Genomic DNA, 17032 nt, shown 5'->3' with positions numbered 1-17032 from the left:
TCTACTATGTTTAAATTAAAGGGGAAAAAAAAAAGAAAAGCAGTGTTCAGTTTTTTTCTTCAAATATTATTTTTCATATATTACATTTGTAATATATCTTGGTTATTTCTAAACAATACTCAAACCCTTAAGTAAAAGACCAACATATTTAATATTTTGACATATTTCACAATTATTATTAGTATTGGCAAGTCATTTTACTATACAAGTCTATACAAGTTATTTATATTTATGCGCACACATTTTTTTTTTTTGTTGTTACTGTACGTTTTTCTTCTTCTTCTTCTTTTTCGTTATTTTTTTTCTTCATTATCATCGTCACCAACACAACCACCTCCTCCTCCTCTTCCTCCTTTTTTCATTGGAATTTCTTCTCCTCCTTCCCTTTCCTCCTTCTCCTCTATCATCAGTTATCTCGTTGTTGAAGATAATGAATAGTTTAAGTTCAGATTGTCAATTGAGTCAAAACGAAATTGATTATTGTTTTGAATTATTGTTTTTGTTTGTGAAAATTATTATTCATCATTGATGGTTTGAATTGAATGTAATGTAAAAGTTCCGCATTAGAGGAAATATTTTTCTGTATTTGTAGCAAATTTGGGTGTAATACGAAGATATTTAGCTGTAACACAAAGATATTTGAGTGTACTGTTTAAGAATTTTCGGTGTATGTGTGCTGATAAGTTCTGCATAATTCAAAACTCTTTTTCTCCCTTTGCTCATTTTCTGGTGCTTCTTCTTATTCTTTTTCATCATCATCATCTTCTTCTTCTTCTTCTTTTGTCTTATTCATCTTTTTTTCTTGTTTTACTCTCTTAACAAGAATAAAAACAAAAAAATCAAATAAAAAAGAAGAAGAAACACATAATGGTACAAAATTACTTGGAAGAGGATGAACTTACATTCATTCAACTAAAAGAAAGAAAGAAATAAGAAAAAAAAAAAGAAAACAAAATGTAGCATTAGAAGAAACATTTTTCTGTATTTGCAGTAAATTTGGGTGTAATACGAAGATATTTGGGTGTAACACGAAGATATTTAAGTGTATTGTTCAAGAATTTTTGGTGTATTTGTACTGATAAGTTATACATAATTCAAAAATCTTTCTCTTCCTCTTCCTTTTCCTCCTCCTCCTCTTCTGCTGCTTCTTCTTCTTTTTTTCATCATCATCACCATCTTCTTCTTCTTTTTTTCTTATTCATCTTTTCCTTTTTATTTTAACTTCTCAAATTTCTTCTTATTTTACTCTCTTAACAAGAATAAAAATAAAAAAATCAAACAAAGAAAAAGAAGAAACACATAATGCTGCAAAATTACTTGGAAGATGATGAACTTACATTCATTCAACTAAAAGAAAGAAAGAAATAAGAAAAAAAAGAAGAAGAAAAAAATACAGCATTAGAGAAAATATTTTTCTGTATTTGCTGCAAATTTTGGTGTAACACAAAAATATTTGAGTGTAACACGAAGATATTTGAATGTATTGTTTAAGAATTTTCAGTATATGTGTGCTGATAAATTCTGCATAATTCAAAATTCTTCGTCTTCTTCCTCCTCATCTTTTGCTGCTTCTTCTTCTTCATCTTCTTATTTCATATTCTCATCATTCTTCTTGAGAGAAAAAAATCAAAGAAGAAAAAAATATATAATCTTACAAAATCAATAGAAAGAGAAGGAGGAAAAAAATGCAGCAACAACAACAGTAATAAAAAAATGATGATGAAGATGAAACACGCGAAGAAAAAGGAAGAGAAACGCAAAAAAGAAGGAGAAAAAGAAGGAAGAGGAGAAGGAGAAGGAGGAGGAGGAAGAATGCGGGATACAAAGAGAAACGTGATTTTCACACACGCATTATGAAAGTAGAATTTGTTGGGTTTGAGTTAACTTGTATGATTTGTATGCAAAAAAGGCTTGTATGTGTAGCAATACTCTTATTATTATTATTTTATATATTGAAGATAAGTGATGAGCGGATAATTTATACCCTTTTTGGCATTGTTTTTATATAGTTTTTAGTATGTTTTAGTTACTTTTTATTATAATTTTATTAGTTTTTATGCAAAAATCACATTCTGGACTTTACTATGAGTTTGTATGTTTTTCTGTGATTTCAGATATTTTCTGACTAAAATTGAGGGACCTGAGCAAAAGTCTGATTCAGAGGTTAAGAAAGGACTGCAGATGCTGTAGGATTCTGCCCTCTTGCACTCGAAGTGAATTTTCTGGAGCTACAGAAGCCCAATTGGCGCGCTCTCAATTGCGTTGGAAAGTAGACATCTTGGGCTTTTCAACAATATATAATAGTCCATACTTTGCTCGAGATTTGATAGCCCAAACTGGCATAAAACGCCAGCCAGAGTCCCCTTTTCTAGCGTAAAACGCCAGAACTGGCACAAGAACTGGAGTTAAACGCCCAAACTGGCACCCAAGCTGGCATTTAACTCTAGAAATAGCCTATGCATGTATAAAGCTCAATGCTCAGCCCATGCACACACCAAGTGGACCCCGGGAGTGGATTTCTGCACTATCTGCACTTAATTACTTATTTTCTGTAAACCCTAGTAACTAGTTTAGTATAAATAGCACTTTTGACTATTGTATTCAAATCTTTTTTGAACATCTTGGAACCTCTTTGGGAGGCTGGCCATTCGGCCATGCCTAAACCTTCTTTTTCTTATGTATTTTCTACGGTGGAGTTTCTACACCTCATAGATTAAGGTGTGGAGTTCTGCTGTTCTTCATAAATTAATGCAAGTACTATTATTTCTTTTTCAATTCACGCTTACTTCTTCTCCAAGATATACTCTCGTACTTAATTCAGTTAAGTCAGAATGAAGGGGTGACCCGTGACAATCACCCACTATCTTCGTTACTCGCTTAGCGAAGATCCGCGTGCCTGACAACCACAAGTAGTCTACATGATGTTCAACGTAGTCATTGGACGACAGCCGGAGTATATTCTCTTGGGTCTCTGATCCACGAATTTGCATCGCCTCTCCTGACAACAGAGCATCCGAATCCATGATTAGAACCTTCGTGGTATAGGCTAGAACCAATTGGCAGCATTCCTGAGATCCGGAAAGTCTAAACATTGTCTGTGGTATTCCGAGTAGGATCTGGGAAGGGATGACTGTGACGAGCTTCAAACCTGTGAATGTTGGGCGCAGTGACAGTGTGCAAAAGGATAGAGAGATCCTATTCCGACGCTAGTGAGAACCGACAGATGATTAGCCGTGCGGTAGCTGTACCTGGTATTTTTCATCCAAGACAAGAAATCCGACAGTTGATTAGCCGTGCAGAGATCGTACCTGGTATTTTTCATCCAAGAGGATCATACAGCTTGCCATGTAAGGGAGCACGCATGATTGGAAGAAGACAATAGGAAAGCAGAGGTTCAGAAGCAACAAAGCATCTCCAAACGCTTATCTGAAATTCCTACCGATGAATTACATAAGTATCTTTATCTATTTTATGTTTTATTTATCTTTTTAATTATCAAAACCTCATAACCATTTGAATCCGCCTGACTAAGATTTACAAGATGAACATAGCTTACTTCAAGCCGACAATCTCCGTGGGATCGACCCTTACTCACGTAAGGTATTACTTGGACGACCCAGTGCACTTGCTGGTTAGTTGTGCGAAGTTGTGAAAAGTGTGATCACAATTTCGTGCACCAATAAGCATAGATTAAAAGATTATCACTATTTATTAATTCACTAATGCATATAATGATGATCTATCTTTGTTGTTTTTCAAATTTTTTTTAAGATGTCGTTTATTTTAGGATAAAGAATATTTTTTGTTCTTAAAATTTATTAAAAATTTTAAAAATCTATCTAAATTTTGTTTGTTTTAATTTTGTCTTAAAAAAATTTTATTTGCATCAAATATATCTTTAGTGTCTAATTTTTATTTTTTTTTAAAAAAATAGAATTAATTTAGCAATAATTTCACAAGAACAACTTTCAATACAAGTAAATCTGACATAGTTGTCATATATTATTGCTGGATTGGTTCTAAATTTTCGAAAAAGTTAGCTATCAGAGGTATACTTTATGCAAATAAAAAATTTTAAGGACAAAATTAAAACAAAATACAAATAAGAATATTTTTAAAATTTTTGACACACTTTAGAGACAAAAAATATTTTACCCTATATTGTATTGTAATATTATTTAATTTTTTTATAAGATAACAGGGCAGAAACTCAAGGATTACAAGATAGATATTAGATGCAAATTTTCAACCCCTTTTACTGATGTGTGGAAAACGATCCAACACAAAACTCACCGGCAAGTGTACCGAGTCGCATCAAGTAGTAATTACTTACATGAGTGAAGTCGATCCCACAGGGATTGAAGGATTGAGCAATTTTAGTTAGGTGGTTAGTTTAGTCAAGCAAATAGGTGATGATTCGAGTGAATTGTAATTAATAGAAGCTAAATTGCATGAAAGTAAAGGGAGAGGGAGAATTGATAGTAAATTGAAGAGCAGGAGAAGTAAAAGAGCTGAATCTTAAAGTGCAAGTAATGTAAATGAATGAAATTTAGATTGCAAGAAATATAAATGGCTGAAGCTTAAAGTGCAAGAAATGTAAACTACTGAATCTAAATTGCTATGAAACTTAAATTGCTGAAAGATTAAAGAGATTTGGGGAGTTGGGATTCAAAATGAAGCAAGAAAATGTAAAGAGCAATCAAGCAGAGAATTGAAGTAGAAGATGAAGTAAGTGCATCAGATCTAAACCAGAAATGGAAAATTACTTGAAGAACAAGACAGAAAAAAACTTAGCTCACGTGTAAAATCTAAAAGAGAATTTGAAGATCCAAGAAGAGCAATGAACTCAGGAAGCAGATCTGGATCTCAATTCTCCTTTGCTCAATCAGAAAATAAATTGCAGGAGAAATGTAAATGAAAATAGTAAATGAAATTCAAATCCGATTCCTTAATTCTCAAAATTTTGCAGAAGAAGAACAAGATGAATTTCAGATCAAGAGTTGAAACAGAATTTCTTCAATCTCAATCCAAAATTCCAAAACAGAAAGTAGAGGTTGCAGAAAATAGTAAAATGAAAACTAAAGAGCAAGACTTAGATCCAATCTCAAGTCTCAAAGCTCTCAATGAAAACTAAATTTTAAAGAAAATGAAAAATGAGCTAAGAGTAAACTAGAAATGAAAAAAAAAAGAAAGAAGGTCCTCGAAAAATCAAACTAACTCCTATTTATACACTTTCTATTTTCGATCTTTAGAATTTGGAGTGGGCTTTTCAAATTGGTGAAGAATTGGATCCAAGGTGGCATTTAATTGAAATTGGACTCCTCGGACACCTCCCAGGGGAGCGCTCAGTTAAAAGAGAAAGCGCAGCGCTCCCTTTGCCTTGTGTGCTTCCAATTTGTCTCGTGCCAAAGCCCATTGGATGCAGCAAAGTAGCGCTCAGTCAACTAACACAACGCAGCACCTTTGCTTTGGAGTGGGCTCCCATTTCAAGCCTTGCTTCTCTCATTCTGGAGCTAATTTTCCTTGTGCCAAGCAATGCAAAGTAGCGCTCAGTGAGGGAACTTCACGCAGCGCCCCTTTGTTGTGGAGAGAGCTCCCTTGTTCGAGTCTTGGTGAAGCCAATTTGGTGCACATTTCTCATGAAGAGTAGCGCTTAGTTAAGTAAGGGAACGGAGCGCCCCTCTCTTTGCTTCCTTGTAACACTCCTTCCTTGTTAGCATGTGCCTGGTTCGAACCTTGCTAGCTTCATTTTGGACACTTTCCTTGCATATTAGCGCTCCTTCCCTCTCTTGGTTCATAGGTTCAAATCCGGGCTCCTTCACTAGCAATTGTCGCATCATAATTTTCTTTGGAATGGAGCCCGATAAAGTTAACTAAGTTAACTGAGCGCTATGCCTTTGCCTTGTTCCCTTGGGCGCTCAGTTACTTGTTTCAACGCAGCATCCTTGCCTTTGTGCACTTGGCTTTGGTTGCTTGGTCTCTAGCGCTTAAATAGAGAGTGCTACGCTTAATTATTAAGCACTATGCCTTGGCCTCTTGATGCGCAATGCTTTTTCCTTCCATGGGCCACGCTTTAATAGGCATGCTTTCCTTGTTTCTTTCTTTTCTTCACCTACAAGTAATTAAAATAACCAATCAAAGTATCACCAAATTTACAAGGTTTATAATTCATTCAAAAACCAACTAATTCTAGCTTAAACCTCATGATTTAGTGTCAAATAAAGGATGGTTGATTGATTCAACAAAACCATGCAAATCCACTCCAAATCACTTACTTACAATGTACGAAAGTGCATAAAACCTAATGAAACAAGTGAAAAATGCTTGAAAAGCTAGCATAAGATGACTTGTCATCACAGCACCAAACTTAAACCTTGCTTGTCCCCAAGCAAACTCTAAACATAAGAGAAACTGAAATGAAACAGAGAAGTATGCATGTCCTTATTTAGCAGATAAATGAACTTAGTTCATGGGGTTTTATGCAAACAAATGTAGCTCACTTATTACTTGCTGACAGATAAGAAATGTTTCCTTAAATGTTCACTAGAGTTGCTACTATAATTCCTTACTTTTGCTTGATCCCTTGCTAGCTTTTCCTTTCTTTACTTTGCTTAGGAAGCTTATTTATTAATGAATGCTTGGTGGCAAATGTTGCAGCCGCCCTTTTGGCTCAATTTTGCTCAACATTTCTTCACCACAGACACATGGCTCACAATTTCTTCCTAGGAGCATTGATACCCAACATCTCTTTGGATTACTAAATGCTTTGTAACTAGGTTGCTCTTGATAGTGGACTTTCAGTTGGCAATCCCAGATCAGTTGATCTAAGTAGCCAAGTTTCAAAATACTCCTCAGAACCTACTTGTCCAAGCATATCCTAGTACAAAAACACCACAGGCATATGTCCTAGGGTCTAAGCTATTGATGTCTAGCCTTCTTGTTTGTTTCTTTGCCAATTCTTGGCTTTTCTCTTTCTTTTTCTTTCTTATTTGGCTTCATTCTCAAAGGATATTCATTGATAACAGACTTTATAGCAGCAAACTAATTCACACTTCAAAGAACATGTTATTATGCAGCTTTTGTTATTTGAGCTAACCATTAAATCAAACAAATACCACCACTGAATTTCATTCTAACTTCTACAACATTGAACATTCACTTTCTATTTCAAATATTTTTCTTTTATTCATGCAGAAGGGAAACAAAACAGAATTCAAGCTAATGAGTTATGACAATCACAATATGCAGGCTAGCATTCTTAGCAAACATCTCCACTTGCACTTAATTGAACACTTCAGCAAGACATATAGGAATTAAAAATACTTCATAGTAACAAGGATTAAGTGTCAATACAACCTGTTGGGAATATCTCTCAGCTTTTCCTTCTATCATCATTATTTTTATCTGTTGCCTCTCCTTTGGATGATGATGCAGAACCCTTTCACAGATTGAATATTTTCCTGCATAATCCTTAAAAGTTGCTTGTTTCTCAAGCCCTTAGGCAACTGGTTAGTATGCAAGAATTATTTGTGGGCTTTTGAACTTACTTTGGTGTGTGAACACCAAACTTAGTCCCTTGCCAATGTTTCTCATGCATCAAATCAACCATTTGTGAAACCCTTTTGTCCTTGCTGAAGGTTATAAAACTTAGAAAATAGACAATGGTTAAATAGTTTATCTGATTGCTTGGAGCTAGCAGCCCTTTATACAGAAGGTGAGAATGTGTTTTTAAATGAGGTTTTGGTGGAACACCAAACTTATCATCCTTCACTCTTCCTCAAATTGTTTTGGTGTGAAACACCAAACTTAGCTCCTTGCACTACAAATAAAACTACTCAACCTTTTTATTGAAATAGCTATGAAAAGAAAACTACCTCAGGTTGGGTTGCCTCCCAACAAGCACTTCTTTATTGTCACTAGCTTGACATTGGACCCTCATTAGGGTGGTTGATGATTGTGATGTCTCAGTTTGTCTCCTCTCACAGTGAGCTTCCTTCTAGTGTCTTGATGTTCAATATCTGCATGCTTCAGTGAGAGTATCCTGTTGATAGTGTAGTAATCATTAGAATATTGATTTGTCCCCAATTGCTGGTAAATTAGCTGCACTTTATCTCCCTTTGAAAATCCTTCAGTTGGGATCTTTTTATTTTTCCACCTTTTTGGACCATTTTTCTTGCTTTTCTTCCCTTTTTTTGGTGATTCTTTTCCTTTGGCAGTGAGCTGTGTTTTGAAATCTGTCTTCTTAGTAGCTAATACTTCACCTCCTTCTTGCTTTCTCTCATCATTCTTTAGAGTCTCATTCTCCTTTTGTCCTGCTTTGCTGCTTGTCTCTTGCTCTGGACGGGAATCAATGAGTATCTTGTTGGTTTTTTTCTTCCACTGCAAGTCTTCTTTGTTAGCCTCCATGCATTTTTCCTTTTCCTTATTATGCTGTGCTTCTGGAAAGACATTCAAGGTAATGCTTTAATCATGCACCCTTAGAGTCAGCTCTCCTTGTTCGACATCTATAATGGCTCTTGCTATGGCCAGGAATGGTCTTCCCAAGACAATAGATTCACTCCCTTCTTCTCCTAGATCCAGGATCACAAAGTCTGCAGGGAATATGAACTTATCTACCTTGACCAAAAGGTTTTCAATTACTCCTTTGGGAAACACCAATGATTTGTTCACGAGCTCTAGTGACATCTGTGTGGGCTTTACCTCCTCTATGCATAGCTTTCTAATCATAGAATAAGGGATTAGATTAATGCTGGCCCCTAAGTCACACAGTGCCCTTTTTATGGTTATATTGCCAATGGTGCAAGGTAAGAAGAAGCTCCCAGGATCTTTGAGTTTTGGTGGGAGACCTCTTTGAATTACAGCACTGCACTCTTGTGTGAGCATAATGGTCTCCTTCTCATGCCAACTTCTTTTTTTATTGATAAGCTCTTTCAGGAATTTAGCATATAAAGGCATCTGCTCTAATGCTTCGGCCAGGGAGATGTTGATTTCCAACTTCTTGAAGACCTCAAGGAACTTGGGAAAGTGTTGATCCTTGATTTTCTTGTTGAACCTTTGAGGATATGGCAAAGGAGGTGTAAAAGCTTTCTCCACCTGCTTATTTCCTTGAGATGGTTCCTCCATTAGTTGCTTCCCTTTCCTTGATTCTTGTGGCTGCTCATCTTTCTCTTTAGGCCTCTCTTGATCTTGCTTGCTTAGTACAATTTCTTCCTTGTTGCTGGCTTCATCATGCTTGCTGCTAGCTTTGTCATTGTCCATAGGCTTCTTGTTATCTTCTTTGTCATTCACCAAGGTTCTTCCACTCCTCAGTTGGATGGCTTTGCACTCTTTTTTAGGATTTAGAATGGTATTACTTGGGAGTGAGCTTGTTGGCCTTTCAATCACAGCTTGCTTGGACAATTGTCCAATTTGCCTTTCTAAGTTTCTCATTGAAGCCTCATGGTTCTTGCTGGTCATCTCTTGGTGCTTCATCAACTTTTCCATCAATATCTCCAAGTTGGAGATCCTTTGAGTGTCTTGTGATATTTGTGGTTGGTTATGGGATGTTGAGGATGGATGATAATTGTTTTGGTGAGTGGCTGGGTTATTAGGTGGATAATAGGTAGGATTGGGGTAGTTGCTTTGGGGTTTTCTGTATGGATTATGGTTAGTATTTTGCTGGTTGCTGTGGTTTATGTAAGTTGTGTTTCTTGAGTTGTTTTGGGTTGAATTTTTCTGCCAGGATTGTTGGTTTTGATTGTGGTTATCTTCCTATCTGAGATTTGGATGGTTCTTCCAGGATGGATTGTAGGTGTCACTATAAACTTCATTTTGGCCTGAGCCTTAGTTGTGCACATATTGAATTTGTTCCTGCCGCTGATCTTCCTGGTTTTCTTCATTTTACCCCCATGTGGGTGATGGTTGGCTTGTATTCACTGCTGCAACTTGGAGGCTATCAATTCTTTTAGCCATCTGCTCAAATTGTTGTTGGATTTGCTGCTGCATTACCTTATTTTGAGCTAGGATGGTGTCCACACCTTCCAACTCCAGGACTCCTTTCCTTTGAGCTGGTTGGCATTGCGCTTCTCTTCTTATTCTTCGAAGAGTTCTTTCATCAATATCACCAGAGGTGGAAAACTCTCTCCTTGCTTCTGTCATACAAACAAAACACAAGAAACACACAAAACCAGAAAAACCAGGAACACTGCACCCTATTGCTAGAGTGAGGTTATGATTAGCTTAAGTAAAAATTCAAATAGTTAGTGTGTTAGTTAAAAAATAAAGAAAAACAAAGGAAAAGTGATTAATCTTGACCACCACCTTACTTAATCATTGTCAATCTATTCAATTCCCGGCAACGGCGCCAAAAACTTGATGTGTGGAAAACGATCCAACATAAAACTCACCGGCAAGTGTACCGGGTGATGACAAGTCATTTTATGCTAGATTTTCAAGTATTTTTCACTTGTTTCATTAGACTTTATGCACTTTCTTGCATTGTAAGTAAGTAATTTGGAGTGGATTTACATGGTTTGGTTGAATCAATCAACCATCCTTTATTTGACACTAAATAATGAGGTTTAAGCTCAATTTAATTGGTTTTTGAATGATTTATAAATCTTATGAATTTGGTGGTACTTTGATTAGTTGTTTTGATTACTTGTAGGTGAAGAAATGGTTGAAAAATGAATTTTTGGCATGCTTTTGAAGATAAAGCACGCTTTGGACCTTAGGCCACGCTTTGGAAAGCGTGACCAAGGTACAAAAGCGTGGCGCACCAAAGGAGGCAAGGGCGCTCAGTTCAATCACCTAACTGAGCGCCAGTGGAAGCATGACCAAAGGCAAGGCCATGGATGACCAAGGAAGCACCAACAGCATGGCGCTAAGTTAAGTTTACTTAACTGAGCGCCCAAGAGAATGCAGGAAGCACTAGCGCTCAGTTAGCTTTTTCTAACTTTTTCGTGCTCCTCATGAAAGAAATCAAGGTGCAAGCAACCAAAATGGTGAAGCCAAGTCTCGAACCTTGCACTTGGAAGACATGGAGAAGCGCTACAAACAAAAGAAATTTGCCAAAGTGCAACCAGCAGGGTTCGAACCAAGGAGCTCCTCTCTTGCAAGAAAGGAGCGCTCCACTTGGCCAAGGAAAATTGGCACCTAAGTGCATCCTCCAAGGTTCGAATATGGAGCCTTAGGCAAGCAAATGAGGTGCCACACCAAAGCACAAGGCGCTTAGTTAACTCTCCCTCACTGAGCGCTACTTGTGAGAAAAAAATTGGCATCAAATGGGAGGAGCAAGGACTCGAAGAGGGGACCTCCTCACAAGCAAAGGGCGCTCAGTTACTTACTCTTCACTAAGCGCTAGTTCAACAACAAGGCTGCCCAAGGAAGCTTATCACGCAACACATGGGGCGCTCAGTTACTTTAAAGTAACTGAACGCTACCCTGGAGCCAGCACCATGACCAATTTCACAAATTTGGAGCGCTCAGTTAACTTAGTTAACTGAACGCTCCACTAGAGGTGCACCATGGGCCAAATTCAATTCAATTGCCATCTTGGATTCAATTCTTCACCCATTGAAAAGCCCACTCCAAATTCTGAAGATCAAAAATAGAAAGTGTATAAATAGGACTTAGTTTGATTTAGGGAGGACCTTTTTTTTTTGCTTACCTTTTGTTTTACCCTTTTACTTACTTTTGAACTTTCATTTTGATTTTGAGCTTTGAATCAGGGAATTGGGATTGAGAGCTGAGTTCTCTCCTCCTTGTTCTCACTTTTGCATCTTTTGCTTTTTGTTTTTGAATTGTGGATAAAGATTGAAGGAATTCTGTTTCAATCCTTGATCTACAATTCATCTTTGTTCTCTTCTGCATAATTCTAAGGAATTGTGAATTGGATTTAGCTTTCTGATTTTATTTTCAAGTTTTCTGCTACATTTTTTATCTTCTCTTAGAATTTGAATTGAGATTGAAGAGCTTCATTGAATCTAAGTTTGAGAATCATCTTTCACCTCTCTTCTCAATTGTTCCAAGAAGTGGATCTGAGTTTCCTTTACTATTTTCATTTTCTTTTCTTCTACAAATTGTTCTCTATTGGATCAAGGAAGGAATTGAGATCTAGACTTGTTTTCTAGTCTCATTGAGCCTTTGAGCTCTTGAATTTCTTTCATAGATCTTGCAATTGAGTTGAATTTACTTTCTGTTTAGATCTATTGCATTTAATTCATCTTCTTTACTTTCTGTTACTAAATTCTGAATTCTAGCATCCCACACCCCTTTATATTTCAAGCAATTTATATTTCTTGCAATCTAAGCTTCAGCTATTTACATTTCTTGCAATTTAAGTTTCAGTCATTTACTTTCTTGCACTTTAAGTTTTTGTAAATTTTACTTTCTGCACTTTAAATTCCTTGTCATTTACATTCTGTTGGTTATAATTCACTCAAATCATCAACTGTTTGCTTAACTAAATCAACCATCTAACTAAAATTACTTAATCCTTCAATTCCTGTGGGATCGACCTCACTCACGTGAGTAATTACTACTTGATGCAACCCGGTACACTTGCCGGTGAGTTTAGGTGTTGGAAATCCATTTTCAACCCATCATCGGGTCGCATCAAGTAGTAATTACTCACATGAGTGAGGTCGATCCCACAGGGATTGAAGGATTGAGCAATTTTAGTTAGGTAGTTAGTTTAGTCAAGCAAACAGGTGATGATTTGAGTGAATTGTAATTAACCGAAGCTAAATTGCATGAAAGTAAAGGGAGAGGGAGAATTGATAGTAAATTGAAGAGCAGAAGAAGTAAAAGAGCTGAATCTTAAAGTACAAGTAATGTAAGTGACTGAAACTTAGATTGCAAGAAATATAAATGGTTGAAGCTTAAAGTGCAAGAAATGTAAACTACTGAATCTAAATTGCTGTGAAACTTAAATTGCTGAAAGATTAAAGGGATTTGGGGAGTTAGGATTCAAAATAAGCAAGAAAATGTAAAGAGCAATCAAGCAGAGAAGTAGAAGATGAAGTAAGTGCATCAGATCTAAACCAGAAATGGAAAATTGCTTGAAGAACAAGACAGAAAGAAACTTAACTCAATTGTAAAATCTAAAAGAGAATTTGAAGATCCAAGAAGAGCAATGAACTCAGGAAGCAGATCTGGATCTCAATTCTACTTTGCTCAATCAGAAAATAAATTGCAGGAGAAATGTAAATGAAAACAGTAAATGAAATTCAAATCTGATTCCTTAATTCTCAGAATTTTGCAGAAGAAGAACAAGATGAATTTCAGATCAAGAGTTGAAACATAATTCCTTCAATCTCAATCCAAAATTCCAAAAGAGAAAGTAGAGGTTGCAGAAGATAGTAAAATGAAAACTAGAGAGCAAGACTTAGATCCAATCTCAAGTCTCAGAGCTCTCAATGAAAACTAAATTTTAAAGAAAATGAAAAATGAGCTAAGAGTAAACTAGAAATGAAAAAAAAAAAAAAAGAAAGAAGGTCCTCTAAAAATCAAACTAACTCCTATTTATACACTTTCTATTTTTTATCTTTAGAATTTGGAGTGGGCTTTTCAAATTGGTGAATAATTGGATCCATGATGGCATTTAATTGAAATTGGACTCCTCAGACACCTCCCAGGGGAGCGCTCAGTTAAAAGAGAAAGCGCAGTGCTCCCTTTGCCTTGTGTGCTTCCAATTTGTCTCGTGCCAAAGCCCATTGGATGCACCAAAGTAGCGCTCAGTCAACTAACACAACGCAACGCCTTTGCTTTAGAGTGGGCTCCCACTTTGAGCCTTGCTTCTCTCATTCTGGAGCCAGTTTTCCTTGTGCCAAGCAATGCAAAGTAGCGCTAAGTGAGGGAACTTCACGCAGTGCCCCTTTGTTGTGGAGAGAGCTCCCTTGTTCGAGCCTTGGTGAAGCCAATTTGGTGCATATTTCTCATGAAGAGTAGCGCTTAGTTAAGTAAGGGAACGGAGCGCCCCTCTCTTTGCTTCCTTGTAGCGCTCCTTCCTTGCTAGCATGTGCCTAGTTCGAACCTTGCTAGCTTCATTTTGGACACTTTCCTTGCATACTAGCGCTCCTTCCCTCTCTTGGTTCATGGGTTTGAATCCGGGCTCCTTCACTAGCAATTGTCGCATCATAATTTTTTTTTGGAATGGAGCCCGATAAAGTTAACTAAGTTAACTGAGCGCTATGCCTTTGCCTTGTTCCCTTGGGCACTCAGTTACTTGTTTCAACGCAGCATCCTTGCCTTTGTGCACTTGGCTTTGGTTGCTTGGTCTCCAGCGCTCAAATAGAGAGCGCTACACTCAATTAGTGAGCCTTATGCCTTGGCCTCTTGATGCGCAACGCTTTTTCCTTCCTTGGGCCATGTTTTAATAGGCACGCTTTCCTTGTTTCTTTCTTTTCTTTACCTACAAGTAATTAAAACAACCAATCAAAGTATCACCAAATTTACAAGGTTTATAATTCATTCAAAAACTAACTAATTCTAGCTTAAACCTCATAATTTAGTGTCAAATAAAGGATGATTGATTGATTCAACAAAACCATGCAAATCCACTCCAAATCACTTACAATGCAAGAAAGTGCATAAAACCTAATAAAACAAGTGAAAAATGCTTGAAAAGCTAGCATAAGATGACTTATCATCACTTACATTATTATTTATCAAAGTAGTAAGCTCTCTAGGCTGAGAATCCAAAAATCTGAACCCAAGTTATTTGCTAAGACTATTTTTGGCTAGCCAATTCGTGTGTTTATTTGCCTCTCTAAATATGCTGTTGAATGTTACATCTTACGGCCTATTCTTCATATTCATGATGTCTCAGATGATAGTTCCATGATAATTCTCCTTTTTATAATTTGTAAGTTCTTCTATAACTTTTTGGGAGTCAATTTTCACAATCATTCTTCTGATTCTCATCTCCCAAACCATTCTCATATCATATAGAATCTCTCATTGTTCTGCTTGTGTTGTTTGACAAGAGCCCAGGTTGTATTTATAGCCTCCAATCTATTTATTTTTGTGTGTTCTAATCAGACCTCCACATCTTGCTTTTTTTCCATCTGCTCTCGTTGATTCATCTACATTCATCTTAACTTAACTTTTCTCCGGTGGCTTCCAAGCTACTAAAGCTTGTACTTTTTTAGAATAGAATTGTATTAAATTTTGGTTTAAGAAAGTTTTTTTTATAGTTGCTGGCTGATTGATTATCCGTGTTGCTATAGTTGGCCTCATAAAAGTGCGGAGGAAAGGGGAAAGGGGGGGTTAAAAACTGTCTTATTTCTCTTGTGCCATAACCCCCATTATGTTATGATAAAATATATCAATCAATTGAAATTGAGAATCAATTCTAATATTGTTATTTAAATTAAGATCTTGCCAAACTTTTAAGAAGTGGAGAAAAATAGTGAAATAGTGCAAGGCAGCACTAGTTGAGTCCATATGGTGGATTCTTTAAGACAATCTCTCATGATATGTAAGGTAATTTCTTTCATATCTGGGAAATTATGATAGTCCACCGAGATTTTCATGATTCTTTCTCTCTTTTTTGTATTATATAATTTGTTGTGCATTATTTGTTATATATATAATGGTCTTTTTTAATGAAATTAATATATCTCATTTATTAAAAATTAAATCACATAGTTATTCTCTATAGTTTCACTGAAATTACAATTTGATTCCTAGAGTTTAAAATTTTATAATTAAGCCCCTATACAAAATATGATTTTGCAATTAGGTCCCAACATTGTTTAACGTAAAAAAAATGTTAAAAGTTGTACTTTTACTATAATATCCTTGCTAAGCAATGTAATTAGGGCTCATTTGTGGTGAAGATGAAGATCTCTCACATCTCTCTGGTATTCTTCCTAGGGTTTAAGAATTTCTGCAAGTTTGAATGGATCCAAGCCACTCCTTCACTTTCACGCACCACTACACACACTCACAAAATTGAGAACGAGGAATAGAGAAAGGAGGGACGAGGTTAGTGAGACTAGGAGTTGTCAAGCAAGAGGATGGAGAGAGAACAAGAGGGAGGGGAAGATAGATAGAGAGAAGAATATGCACTGAGGGAGAAGATCACGAGATGGTAATTGTTCCATCGCTGCCAATGGTGCCATTTTGATCCGCTGCCATTGCCAAATAGAGAGAGGGGGGAGGGATGTCGAGAGGAAGTTAGCGAATGCTGAAAAGGAGTCTCTACCATCATCGCCGTCCTCCCTGTTGCTGTTGTTGTCATCGCACTTGGCCACGGGGAAGGAGGAGTCTCCACCATCCCTGCTTTTGCCCTGCTCTGTTATGCCCTGTACAGATGTTGTTGTCGTGGAGCTTAGAAGAAACTGTCATTTTTTTTTTGCTCTTACTCCACCTTTGTTCTTGTTTCGTTGATTTTTGCTGCCACTCCTGCTCTAATTATTGAGGTTGATACTGCCATGGGGATACTAGAGCTACTTTGTTTTGGCTCTACTCTACTTTAGCTATGTGTGAGATTTTTTTATTATTCTCAAATTTGGGATTGTGAAATAGAGAGACATTTGTTCTCTACTATTTTACACGTGCAACTCACATGTTTAAAATAGTGAATATGATGATGAATATTTAGTTAAATCAAACGTTGTTTGAATGGTGAGGACTAAATTATAAATTTTAATTTTATTTAGGGATTCAAATACAAATTTTTAAAGTGTAGAGATCGATTTACAATTTTAGTAAAAGTGTAGGGACCAACTGTGTTATTTAACCTTTATTAAATTATATATATGATGCATATAGAGATATGACCATTAAACTGACTCACTCTAAAAATTTCAAATTGTTATAATAATCGCATATTTGTCAATAGGATATTCTCATGATAAATATGGTAATAGAGTTTTCTTTAATTTGCGACTACCATAATAATTAACAGTGTATTTCTTATTCTTTGATTCAAGACACCTAATGCCCTAGGATACTAGTTGAATAGATATTGAGTATGATTTAATACGCGTAGAATTAATGATTGGTCAATAAGAAATTCGTCAACTCTCGGTAAAAAGTTTGAGCT

Source organism: Arachis ipaensis, chromosome B05 (assembly GCF_000816755.2).
Source record: "Arachis ipaensis cultivar K30076 chromosome B05, Araip1.1, whole genome shotgun sequence".
In the NCBI taxonomy this organism is placed as follows: Eukaryota; Viridiplantae; Streptophyta; class Magnoliopsida; order Fabales; family Fabaceae; genus Arachis; species Arachis ipaensis.
Note: the sequence above shows the minus strand (reverse complement) of the source record.